The sequence below is a fragment of the Periplaneta americana genome, chromosome 10 (genome assembly GCF_040183065.1).
Source record: "Periplaneta americana isolate PAMFEO1 chromosome 10, P.americana_PAMFEO1_priV1, whole genome shotgun sequence".
Lineage (NCBI taxonomy): Eukaryota > Metazoa > Arthropoda > Insecta > Blattodea > Blattidae > Periplaneta > Periplaneta americana.
Window position 1 is genome coordinate 110245268 of NC_091126.1, and position 14216 is coordinate 110259483.

The 14216-nt window shown below is 35.8% G+C and overlaps 1 non-coding gene across 1 annotated transcript; it reads left to right on the plus strand.

Moving 5' to 3' along the window:
* The first annotated feature begins 7478 nt into the window (after positions 1-7478).
* TRNAK-UUU (transfer RNA lysine (anticodon UUU)) lies at positions 7479-7550 on the plus strand. The gene has a single exon. It is a non-coding gene; the product is annotated as a tRNA-Lys (tRNA).
* Positions 7551-14216: the final 6666 nt, after the last annotated feature.

Genomic DNA, 14216 nt, shown 5'->3' on the forward strand with positions numbered 1-14216 from the left:
AATTGATAGACGAATAGCATCGGCATGGACAAAGTTTTGGAGTCTGTCCTTCATCCTAATGGACAAGAGCCAGACATTGCAGAACAAGAGGCAGATCTTCAACAGCTGCATTGCACCTGTACTTCTATATGGGGCGCAATCCTGGTCACTCACCAAGAAACAGGCATTAAAATTAGGAAGATGCCGAAGAAGAATGGAAAGGAAAATACTCGGAATAAGCCTGAAAGACAGAATCAGAAACGAAGAAGTACGGCGACGAAGCGGCGTAGAGGACGTGGTCACACTCGCTAAAAGGATGAAATGGCGCTGGGGAGGACACGTGATACGAATGCAACCTACCAGATGGGCACACACGGCGACACTGTGGGATCCAAGAATTGGCTGGAGAAATCGTGGACGACCGAGGACCAGATGGGAGGACGAGTTCAAGTTGCAGCTAGGAGGACTGTGGACCAGAATAGGACGCCAAAGAATACGGTGGAAGGACGCAGTCAACCAACTTTGAGCGGGAGCAACAACCAGTGCTAGTGAAATTGTGGACAAAGAACTAGGAATGTAAATAGACCATCAGGTCGGCTTTTCTGATGGTCAAGACTTGAGCCACCCCTGCCCAAGCAGGAGGCCTTGCCCACTGGGGATTTACGGCTTTATTATTATTATTATTATTATTATTATTATTATTATTATTATTATTATTATTATTATTATTATTATTATTATATTAAATATAATACACAATGTAATAACTGAATATTACAGTGTATATTCTTTCCGTTTTCAAATTCAGTTTATTATCCATATTTGTAAGAGTATGAGAGCGATGCCACAGGCGGTGCTGCAATGTAGTTGCGGAGCCCAGTTCGTACACTGTGTGTGTTATGCAGTACAGCATCATCCGTGTAATCGGAGCTTTTACAATTTTGAGCATACCTGCGCTATGGTAAATGTATCACAAACTATACGACCGTGAGTCGAAAATGGCGAGGCCTGGAGATAAATAAATGTTAAGAGTAATCTATCATGAAAACTTAACTTTCCTTTCCATACCCTTTCGCCTTCAATAACATCCATAAAATCACTTCAGTAAGACGTATTTTCAATTTGTCTTACCTTTCCAATAATCGACTTCATGTTCGAATTTAATGCTACAGCTTTCAATACAAATGATTCTTAAAGGAGGTGGATCGCCTGTTAGGCAATATAATAATTATATCAAAGTATGGAACAGTCTTCGAACTCAATTTAACAACACATTATCGTAAATCATTAGCAATATCATGAATGCAACTACTCAACTCACCAATGACAAACAGTAGCACTTGCACCAGCGACATCATGGCACGACTAACGAGCGTTAACTCCACAGCTGAACTGCTTGTAAGAGCATTCTTGGAATTGACTTACAGTTTGTAACACCTCGCGCCTCTGTGCCATGATTCATATTATATCAGCAAGTATCGTTCTTCTACAGAAACATGGAACTGAGTCACACGTGCTCGATATGTGACTTTCAGGGGCTGCGTATTGTTCTTTTTGTGTTACGAGTATCCTGATTACCTTACCTAATTCAAATAGGCTACATGTTATTTTATTTCAATATTTACAAATTACACATTTTAAGCAAGTCTGTACTCTTCATTATCGTCGCTGTAAACAAAACATATATATATATATATATATTCATTTCTATTGATTTCAATAAAAATAATCGTTGTTTTGAAGATGATGTAGACTTTCACACAAGTTTTATGCACTTCAAAAAAATTTATCTTATAATTTGTAATTAGTAGCCTATTCATATTTAAAGGTTATGTTCATGTACAATAATTCAACATACATACAAACATACATACATACATACATACGTACATAATTCAGACAATTTCGTGAGCACCGAAACTCTAATTGCAATAATTCCAATACTGCGTTTAAAGGCGTTATCTCATTATCAAATGAAATAACGAACGTCAATCCATAGAAAAGTTTCAGTATTTTACATATGTACATGTAATGCACTTTGCACATATACATGATGTAGCGCGAGTTCGATCCCAGTCTAGGTCGATGGCATTTAAGTGTGTCTAAATGCGACAGGCTCATGTCAGTAGATTTACTGGCATGTAAAAGAACTCCTGCGGGACAAAATTCCGGCACACCGGCGAAGCTGATATAACCTCTACATTTGCGAGCGTCGTCAAATAAACCATAATTGTTTTTAATTTATTATAACAAAAATTATTATTGAGGAAGCAATAAATAAAATTATCAATTAACAGCAGGAACTTCATCAGTCATAAGTGAACGATATGTGTTGGAGAAAATTGATAATGCTAAGTGATTTTGCAGATTTAGATTCTCATTACCATCCTAACTCTGAGTATTCAGAAGACAATGAAAAATGTGCGGCATCTGGGGAACCAACTGAAGAAAGTGGAAGGAGATGGCGAAAAAAGTAATTCAACAAATGGAAACGCAATGTGAAAAAATGAACGTATGGATGTCTTGACATAATGTAAAATACAAAAATCGCAAGATGCTAAAATTCCTTAACTTCTAAATTGTAACTTGAGTGGATTTAAGTGCACTGAAAACATTTCTAAAGAGCAGCGAAAGGAGGCTTCTTCACCCTATTGGAAGGCAGAAAGACTTCATTCTTCATTGAGTCATCAGCAGCACTCCAGGAAGGAGGTGAAATCATAAGAATCTTGACGAGAGCCACTGTTTTTACGATTCCTCTTCCTTTGTGTTTGAAAGTCGTCAAAACTGCGTTACTTCTGGTACACAGTGTTTTCAGAAAAAAAAAAAAAAATATATATATATATATATATATATATATATTCGTAAACTCTGAACCTTCTCTCCGAAAGAAATACTTCAACCTACAGCAGGTGACAAAATGTTAGTGAAAAAGAAATCCAGATATGAGAATGGTTATGTTATTAATTGGCTCAAAGTAAAAGTCTTTCAATTACACGAAAGAAATGTCTTGTGTTTTGCAAAATAAGTGTGGGTATACTGATGAATATAGAGCAATCAAAATTCGTAGAGAGGGACGACCATTTGTTTGTCCAAAACAATCGGTAGCAGAATACTCAAATTCGTTGCCAATAAGCTCAGCAAAGAAGAATAATCTTCTAAAAGTCTGTCGAGCAAATATCCTGAAGAGTTGCAAGGCTGGTACAACACTATGCCAACATGTGACACTGCAGTTGACAAGGTTCCAGTACCTGCTGTGGCTGACAGTCGAAATTATAAGTGATGATTCTGAAGATGACTCTTAGTAAGCTTGTGATTTAGCCTCTAAAAAAGATAGATCATTTAAGGTACTCTTTATATCATAAAGTTCATAATATGTGAATATACAGTTTCATTCAATTAAGCCCTAGCTGTGTTAAAATTCGTAATTCAATCTCCAAAATATGCTAATATGTAGCTTAATACATGTATTGTTTAACAAGAAGGAGTAAATGAGTTTAAATGCAAAACCAGATTTTTCATAAACATTCAAACTTTCAAGTTGATTTATCTCAATATTATCTTTTTGGACTTACTACCTTTTCCTTGTAAGCCCACGATATACAGGTATGGTATAATTGTTTGGGGAGAATTGCTAAATCAAATCTTAATCCGCTGTCTTTGCCTCATGAAAAGAAAAATTAAAATTTGTTTGTCATAATCTGTTGATTGCCCTACATATTAATTTTTTTTTATTCAAAACTTTGTGTTCACAATATTGAACAAATTTAGAATTTAACTTTGTCGAACTTTTTTCTTAAAAGTAGTTGTAGTTATAAAGATGACATAGAAATACTTGATAGTAGTAGGCGAAGTATGTTACTTCTTTTACCTGGACTAAAATATCCGTTTATCTCATAAGTTCGCTTTTATCGTGTGCAATGAGAAGGGAATAGTTTTTGACGACATTCGAAAGGGAAATACATGGCGTAAGAAAGATTAGCCCCAACTGCCAGTTCCTAAACCAGATCTTCATCCCAGGAAGATTATGTTGTGCATCTGGTGAGACTGGAAAGGAATTCTTTACTCTTAATTTCTTCCAACTGGTGAGACCATAATTTCAGAAAAATACTGTTCTCAGTTGGAGAGACTGAAGGTAGCCCTTCAAGAAAAAAGACCTGAATTGGCAAACAATGAAGTAGTAGTCTTCAATCACGACAACGCCAGACCACATACTTCATTGGCGACTCGTCAGAATTTGTTGGATTTCGAATGGTATGTGTTACCCCATACGCCCTATTATCCACACATTGCCTCATCTGACTACCATTTATTCCGATCCCTACAGAATTTTCTGAATGGTAAACGACTCACTTCCTTGGAGGAATGCAGATTCAATATGGAAGAGTTCATCAATCACAAAGTCCCTATGTTTTGGAGAAATGGAATTTATAAGCTTCCAGAAAAATGATAATATGTTGTTACTAACAATGGGGTATACTGCAGGAAATAAAGTTTGTTTATTAGAATACAATAAAACGTACTATCCTACTTTCTATCATGTGATGACCTTGTATTTTTCGTTTTGAAATATTGCTCCTCAGCGAGCGAATATACTGACGGAGGAATCGATGACTACGAATTAAGTTCTCCTCCGGTGATCTCCGGTACTACCGTAGGTGGTAGAATCAGTATACGGTGGGTTGCAGAGCTCCGGAGGGATGCGATAATCTAAAGACGGAATTCTCAAGGACGACCGGCAGGCCGACCAACTAACGAGACTGGCGGTAGTTGTCAGTGAGGTAAAATGGCACTGAAGGGTTATCCGACACTTGGAAATTCTTTCATTCAGTTTAAAGTAGCAGAATTTTGTCAAGAGGATTATTATTAAAATGATTACAATTTACGAGTACGTTACCGGTATTTTAAATTTTGTGTACTATTATTATGATTATTATTATTATTATTATTATTATTATTATTATTATTATTATTATTACTCACTTACGTACAAATGGCTTTTAGGGAACCCGGAGATTCAATGCCGTCCTCACATAAGCCCGCCATCGGTCCCTATCCTGAGCAAGATTAATCCAGTCCCTACCATCTTATCCCACCTCTCTCAAATCCATTTCAATATTATTCTCTCATCTACATCTCGGAATTCTCAAAGTCCTTTTTTTCCCCTCCGGCCTCCCAACTAACACTCTATATGCATTTGTGGATTGACCTATACGTGCTATATGCCCTGACCATCTCAAACGTCTGGATTTAATGTTCCTAATTATGTCAGGGGGGAAGAATACAATGCTTGCAGGTTTGCGTAGTGTAACTTTCACCCTATCCCTTTACCCATAACCTCATCCCTCTTAGCCACAAATATTTTTCTAATCACCTTATTCTCAAACACCCTTAGCTCCTGTTTTTCTCTCAAAATGAGAGTACAAATTTCACAACCATACAGAACAACCGGTAATATAACTGTTTGATAAACTGTAACTTCCAGTTTTTTATAGCAGACTGGATGAAAGTAACTTCTCAACCGAATAAAAACAGGCATTTCCCATCATCATTTATATGTGTTACTTTTGCTTCACAATATTTAAATTGTTCCACATTTTCAAGGATATATTTCCAATTTTCATATTTCCATTGCGCACTATGTTCTGATCACAAGACATAATCATATACTTTGACTTTTCGGGATTTACTTCCAAACTTATCTCTTTACTTGCTTTAAGTAAAATTCCCGTGTTTTCCTTAATCGTTTTTGGATTTTCTCCTAACATATTCACGTCACCCGCATAAACAAGCAGCTGATGTAACCAGTTCAATTACAAACCCTGTCTGTTATTCTGAACTTTCCTAATGGCTTACTCTAAAGCAAAGATAAAAAGTAAAAGTGATAGATAGTGCATCTCCTTGTTTAGTCCGCAGCGAATTGGAAAAGCAACAGACAGAGACTGGACTATATGGTCTCTGCTGTAAGTTTCACTGAAACACATTGTAATTAATCGAACTAGTGTCTTTGGAGTATCAAATTCAATAAGAATATTATACAAAATCTTCTCTCTTTACCGAGTCATATGCCTTTTTGAAATCTATGAATAATTGATGTACAAGTTGCGGTAAACGAATCGGACAGGTCCGAACCTCACAAGTGATATCAAGAAGGCATCACTTATGAGGCAACTAGGCCAGGCGATAATTAGATGGAATGGCGAGTTTCTTTCCCCCTCCATTGCGTACATCGCCCACTAACTACTTATAACACTAGTCAGACTTCAGAAGAATAAGACCAATTGTTCTTCCTCTGACACATATCGTCAAGTGAGATGTACTGCCTGATAATAGATGTAGGCCTACATAGGCTACATATCAGCCAGAATCTCAATCAGAGGATATATTATCATGTTACGGTATATTTATTAATATTAAACTCTGAATAATTTCGAGCGAAAAATTGTTCCGGAGCCGGGTATCGAACCCGGGACCTTTGGTTTAACGTACCAACGCTCTACCACTGAGCTACCCGGGAACTCTAACCGACACCGATCCAATTTTTCCCTCTATATCCACAGACCTCAAAGTGGGCTGACAACCGTCAAGCAACCAACTTCGAGTGCACACTGACTCCGTGTGACTTAAATTGTGGTTTTCTGTTAACGAACAGTGACGTGTATTATGCAAATCAAGATTTCAGGTATAACTCCCTGTAAAGTTGATTTGAATAATTTCGATGGAAAAATTGTTCCGGAGCCGGGTATCGAACCCGGGACCTTTGGTTTAACGTACCAACGCTCTACCACTGAGCTACCCGGGAACTCTAACCGACACCGATCCAATTTTTCCCTCTATATCCACAGACCTCAAAGTGGGCTGACAACCGTCAAGCAACCAACTTCGAGTGCACACTGACTCCGTGTGACTTAAATTGTGGTTTTCTGTTAACGAACAGTGACGTGTGTTATGCAAATCAAGATTTCGGGTATAACTCCCTGTAAAGTTGATTTGAATAATTTCGAGGGAAAAATTGTTCCGGAGCCGGGTATCGAACCCGGGACCTTTGGTTTAACGTACCAACGCTCTACCACTGTGCTACCCGGGAATTCTAACCGACACCGATCCAATTTTTCCCTCTATATCCACAGACCTCAAAGTGGGCTGACAACCGTCAAGCAACCAACTTCGAGTGCACACTGACTCCGTGTGACTTAAATTGTGGTTTTCTGTTAACGAACAGTGACGTGTATTATGCAAATCAAGATTTCAGGTATAACTCCCTGTAAAGTTGATTTGAATAATTTCGAGGGAAAAATTGTTGCGGAGCCGGGTATCGAACCCGGGACCTTTGGTTTAACGTACCAATGCTCTACCACTGAGCTACCCGGGAACTCTAACCGACACCGATCCAATTTTTCCCTCTATATCCACAGACCTCAAAGTGGGCTGACAACCGTCAAGCAACCCACTTTGAGGTCTGTGGATATAGAGGGAAAAATTGGATCGGTGTCGGTTAGAGTTCCGGGGTAGCTCAGTGGTAGAGCGTTGGTACTTTAAACCAAAGGTCCCGGATTCGATACCCGGCTCCGGAACAATTTTTCCCTCGAAATTATTCAAATTAACTTTACAGGGAGTTATACCTGAAATCTTGATTTGAATATTAAACTCTGTTCTAATAGAACATATTCATGAATATTATGTAAAAGTGTTTTCCAAAGTTAAAAGTAACGAAGAGCCTGAATAAATTACTTTTAAACAGTAAACCTTAACACATTCATACCACATGTTTCTTCGGTTCCATTCTGAAATTCCATTTAATATATTTTACGTCAAACTAAATCGATTAGACTAATTGGCAGTAACTATTTGTGTATAAACGAATGTTTATAGGAGAACTACAAGTGTTTACATTAGCTACTGAAAAACTTTACTTTTGCCGTAGATTTTGCAATAATTAAATTTAATTACATTAATTTGATCAATAACATGAAACTAACACCCTCTTCCACAAATGCTAGGAATTTCAATTGTACAAAAAAATCTGTAGGCTAGAGTAGTACTTCATGCAAAAAAAGAGTAAAAAATGAGAGAATAAACAAAAAATTACACACTTATTAAACACATACTCGGATTCGAACCACTACATGATCCGAATAATGAAATTCCCAGCGGAAAGTGTATGTCTGCGCCATAGCACATATACAACCTGCGGGGCGTCAGTCGGAGGTAATCGGAGGTCTCCGATTGAAAGCGCGCAAACAACTGCTCCGGAGAAAACCTAAGCATGCGCAGCACTATTTTGAAACTTCCATATCCCACCCTTGATTGTTCGACAACTTCGCTATCGTGCCTGTGCTGGGATGTGCAGAGCCCTCAGGCGAAAAATAACGAAGAAGGGAACGAATTTATGAGATAACCGGATACAATACAAAATCTGAAAAAATTCATTCTTCATATCACGGACCAAAATATTATAATCAATTTATTGAAATAAATTAATGATTAAATATTACATTCTTTAAATTGAAACTGATCATCATTTGCCATTTCCCATATATAATTTTTTTCACTTAAAGTTTTAAGTATATCACTTAACTTCTAGTGTTAGTGGTCTATTATGTACCTAAAACTATCTCAAACACGAGCATTTGATCTTTTGGGTACAAATGATAGATTTTAAATATGTGTACGCAATTTTTAGATTTAATTAATTCATTAAATAATATGTTATATTCTGCGTAAAATTTCTTCAATTTTATTTTTCTGTGACAATAGAAAATAAATGGGGTACGTGGACTAAAGTGAAATTGTAATAGCATGTAGAGTAATTGTCTCGTGCCTCCATATTAATTATTGTGCCAATTAACTCGTATTAGAACCAGGTACCAGTTTTGAAGCGATTAGCCCTGTGAACTAGCATTCCCCTGTCAAAATATTTACGTTTAATCACAAAGAGTAACAGTTAATTATTCATTTTTGTCAGGCTTAGCATGACAGACTAGTTCTCTTTAAAATATAAGGCTATTTTGTGCAATGAAGTAATGTAGGAAAAAGTTTTATGTAGTTTACAATGAATTTAATACTTTATTGTGGGCAGATGCAAGAGCCTGGAGGGAAGAGGCCGTCCGGCGACTTCAAGGTATCGCGAAGGCGAAAATAGACTGTATTCTTTTTCCTTCTGTAACTACCTTGGAGTTAAAACCCATTTGCAGTTAACATTCATTCATTCACCAACCCACCAGACACTCATTCACTCACTCACACATTCATGTTTTTGTCTTCTCACTTCGGTTTAGCAACGGTGAATCGAGTAGTCTTCTATAGCGCCTTCCATTTTGAATATTCTGTAGCTTTGCATATTGCGTACATAATTCACTTTTATTATATTTTAACACTATCTGCTTTTATATTCCATAGAGATTAGCTACATTTTCAAAGACTTTATTTCTGTAGTAAATATTTCATAAGCTAGGAATGACTTCAACTTTAAATTAAGTCTACACCTGCGTACATGTCAAAATATACTTATCATTGACCTTAGTCATTGTCATTACCAATCGTAACATTGGATGCGATTATGGCCACGTAACTGTGCCAGGAGGGACTAATAAGAACAATGCAATTGGTGAAAGTGACAAAACAATAAACATACTCTTGGGATTGTGTAGTGATAAATATTTATAGAATTTCACAATTTTCTTTGTTCAGCTCTGCATGGAGAACAAAAATGACGTAAGCCTTAACCTTAAAAAAAGCACAAGCTATATACTGCACGTGGTTTGCTCTTAAGCTTCTGAATAACAAAGTCTTTCTATTTCATGCTGAATATTCTGACACATGTAGCAACTTGAAAATTTTTTTATATCGATGCCGTTTGAGATAGGGTAAAGTCGGATGAATCGGGTCAGAAAAGAGAAATCTCTTAATTATAAAACACATGTTCATACTAACGTTATTTATTGTACACAGTTACAAACTATGCACTTTAACCTGTACGTATCACTAGTTAAGATTGCACAAATACTATTTAGAGTCTTTTAAACTGCATTTTACTAAAGCTCTGCATGATCCTATTCGCCTTTCTCTAGTTGGGTGAATCGGATCAAAGTAGTGGTTGAATAGGGTCAGTTGAAAAGTACACATATCACTTAAGAACAACGCATCAACAAACAAATTTCTTCCTTCCTTCTGCTCCAACACATTTCTCATGATACCATTCCCTTCCTTTTCCTTGACACTGAATCCATTCACCAAGACGAACAGATAAAGCATCACTGTATTTGATCTTGCATAGTCCACATGATGTATTGTTATCTTCTTCTTCGCTGGATTCTGATTACTCACATGGTGATGACGATGGTGTGGTTAATTCTGGATTCTCTTATTGGTGTTTCCTTTTGCAGAACTCTGGTTCACATCAGGAACTTTTCCTCGTTGATCCACCCTGATTCTGTCATTGTTGCTAGAGAGTCAGTCGGCAAACCATCTCCGAATTCAGGTAGATGCTTCTTATCTTAAAAAATGACCATAGGAGGAATGAAGTTTCCTATGGCATTAGCGCAAGCTAAGATAGTGACAAGCTCTCATTTTTCTACACACGTCTGGGCATATACCGTTCTGCTTTTTTCTCGGCGAATACCTTCCTTGTTGGTTTGTTGTTTAACGGGAAACCAGATTAATCCGCATTCTAAATCATCTGCGGTTTGTCCATCAAGTCAAATTCTTCATTAGTCTTCCTCAACAATGAAAAATACTCCATCACATCTTATTTATTAAGATCACTGCAACGAGCTGAAGAAAGTCCTTCCGCTTTTCTCAAAGAAATATGTGGGTTTCTTTCCATGAATTTTATTAGCCATGCTTTACCAGCCATTTGCTTTGCTTCAGAGAAGTTATGCTTTACTTTATTGGATTCATAGGCAGCTTTACGCACATCGTTTGAGTCCAATAGAAAACAACAGGCAGAGAATCTCAATATTCTATGAACAATTTTTTTTTCCTGTCTTTATTAAGTACAGTTTGCCCACCCTTCAATTTTTCTGAAAGATCTTTCCCACTTTGGAGCTTTCTCTGATGGCAGGAATGAGGAACTCCAAATAATTCCTCTGCATGGCGCTGGCTTTTACTTTCCCGGAAAGCTTTAATCGCTTTCTTCATATCGTCCTCTGTCCATAAAGTAATCGTTTTTCTTTTATACTTCCCCATCTATAATCATAACACGATCCATAAATTAAAATGGAAAAAAAAATGAGTACAGAAAATTTTGACCCCTTTCACCGTTTTTAGTGACCCTATTCGCCCGAAACGCAACATTTCCTTTTAGTGGTTTGGTTCTAATGCAAGGGGACAATAGAGCGCTGGCAATGCCTTAACCTTACTTCAAACACATGCATGTATTATGTTACAAATCCGCAATAAATTACGAAACAAATTACATCACTTATTTGAATATCATTTCAATAGTATTTTAAAAAGTTAAATATTTGCATGCCTTATCTCAAAAAGCACAATCTTCAACTAATAATAACACAAAAACAAACATGACTTCCGATGCCTTGATGTTCTCAACTTGCAGATGAAGTTCTCATGGTCGACGCTAAATGGCAGAACTTCCTTATGTACTTGTTATTTGGCGATAAGGAGGAAATTTCTAAAAATGACCCGATTCGGTTACTGACCCGATTCATCCGACTTTACCCTACGACTGATATCATATTCGATGGTCGTCTACAGTTTTTATATATGGCTTTTGCAGAAAATAAACAAATCGTCAACGAGGACAATATTTGTAAGGAGTTAAGTTGACGGCGTGAAACCCTAGAAAACATAAATCCCACTTTTAAAATGTAATATCCAAATATTTAATCAACATTTAGCGTCGAAAGATAGATGTTTTCTTATTTTATGGAACTTGCATGTTGATTCGAGAACTCACACTTTAAACTTCAGATATATTTGGGGACAGCATGGCCTATCTTGGATTAAATATTGAACTTCTACCGCATGTTTATCTTTATGGATGTCATGCAGAAGGTCTTCACGATCCACTCTACGACATGTCCACACTGACTAATATGTATGTTTTATAATGTTATTCTAAATTTAATTTTCCAAAAATAGCAAGTAGTAGTAGTGAAAGGTAAAATGTGGAATTTCTTATTCTAAACTATTCCTATTAGCTGTACGGGAACAAGAGTTTTCGCGATTCACGATGCGTATATTGCAATTAATGCCAAATATTCATTTGAATAATATTTCTGAAAAATGTTAATTTTTTACAAAATCTTCAAATTTTCATAGTTTTACGATTTTCCCCTCCATTAATATTTATACTTGCCTAACTACCACTGAACCGGAATTTCCAGAAATTACAAAGAGCAATAAAGATGTTTTCTAGGAAACATTTGATAAAACCCAAGGCACATTTTCCATCAACATTCCGGATTCCGCAAGGGCAAGTGAAATCTCCTAATTCCCTTTCAGTCATTACACTCGTAGCGTCAATCAAGTCGAGAAGCCAAAACGATACAGTAGGTTCCTATTTCTGTTTTGCTCATTCTTTCGATTCCAGTGAAAGTTTTTACGGTGATTCCATGTATAGGGGAAGTTAGGTAAATATGGGCACCATAAGGCATTTTACTCTACATCTTACACTTGAGTAACGATAACGGCTTGAAAACCTAAAACATATCAGAATATCTCTATTTTAAAAGACATAAACTAATCAAATGCTAAAATTATTCTTTTATGTCTCATATATATATATATATATATATATATATATATATATATACATATATCCTTTTTACTAGAATCTTACAAGTGCCCATATTATCTCCACTGTAAGGGTAATATGGGCACATGATGTTGGTAATATGGGCAGTATAGGAATTAAATGCATTTTTAATTTTCAAGCATATAATTTAATACAAAATTCATGTATTTAATGCTTCCTATACTAACCATTCATAGAATAAAATTATTGATGAAGTACCAGAATACTGAACAAATAAAAAAAAACTAATAAACATTGAGACTACATTAAAAATTTATTTAACACATTCAATGAGAAACAAAGTCTATGAAAAATATTTAGGTAGCGATAAATGTTATTTCAAATGGTATAAATCTGTAAAAGATTAAAAACAAAAGCAAAAAAAGCCAACATAATGTTCTAAATTTATTTCGTGAAGCCATCACAGAAAAAATGAATCACTTTCCATCTCAACATATTCTTCATTGTACCAAAAAAGCGCATAATCCTTCACATTGTACTCACTTTTCTCCATTTTGCTCAATATGAAAATTTCCTCCACATGCAGGACAAATGCAACAAGACTTTGTTGAAGCAGATGCGTTCGTATTCAAGTGCTTTCAGGTTGCTGATTTTATAAATTTACTGGCTCTTCTTGCCACTCTTTCGATAACTTCAGAAAAACAATTGAAAACAAAGAAAAATATTCTAGCTTTTGTGTAAGATAACATTCCATTTCTATAAACTAAAAGTTGTATATAATTTGTATTATGATCAATAAAATTATAGCAATGAACATATACAAATATTAGCCTATATTACTGTCCTGGGGCCTGTTTCACAATGTTTACAATATTTTTAAATTGCAAACATTGCTTGTAAATTGTAAACTTCTGTTTCACAAACTTTGTTTGTAATGTTGAACTTTACAAAGGAAATCAATTCTTTACAAATTAAATTTTGCTCACTTTACAAATATTCTGTTTCACAATGAAGAGTAACTTTACAAACGTGTAAATTTTACTTGTAAAATCTGCACATTTTCTACAATACTCTGAGATGTGTAAAGTTTGATATTGCAAATAATTATGAATAAATACAATAAAGAGATAATTATTGAATTAATTTTTGAGTAACTGGATAATATTAAGAATTAAACTAAAGCAGTTTTGAGGTTATTAAAGAGTTCTAATGACTCAGACGAAGATATGAATTTAGGGCTAATCAAACGAAGACATATACGTAAAATTCTCCGGGCAAGAATTAATAACACGTTCGTATCAGTGTATAAATTTAATGAAAGGTTTCGCATGAGTCCCACGCAATACTACAGAATACCGCGTAAGTATTTATATAGGCCTACGAAGACTGTATTTAATAAATACTCTCACTTAATAAAGAAATTCCCTATACCAAAAATAAATAATTATTCAATAATGCTATAGCGACACTACTTACGCGGTATTCTGAAGTTGTTTCGAGTCCCGTTTCGCAGGAATCTCTC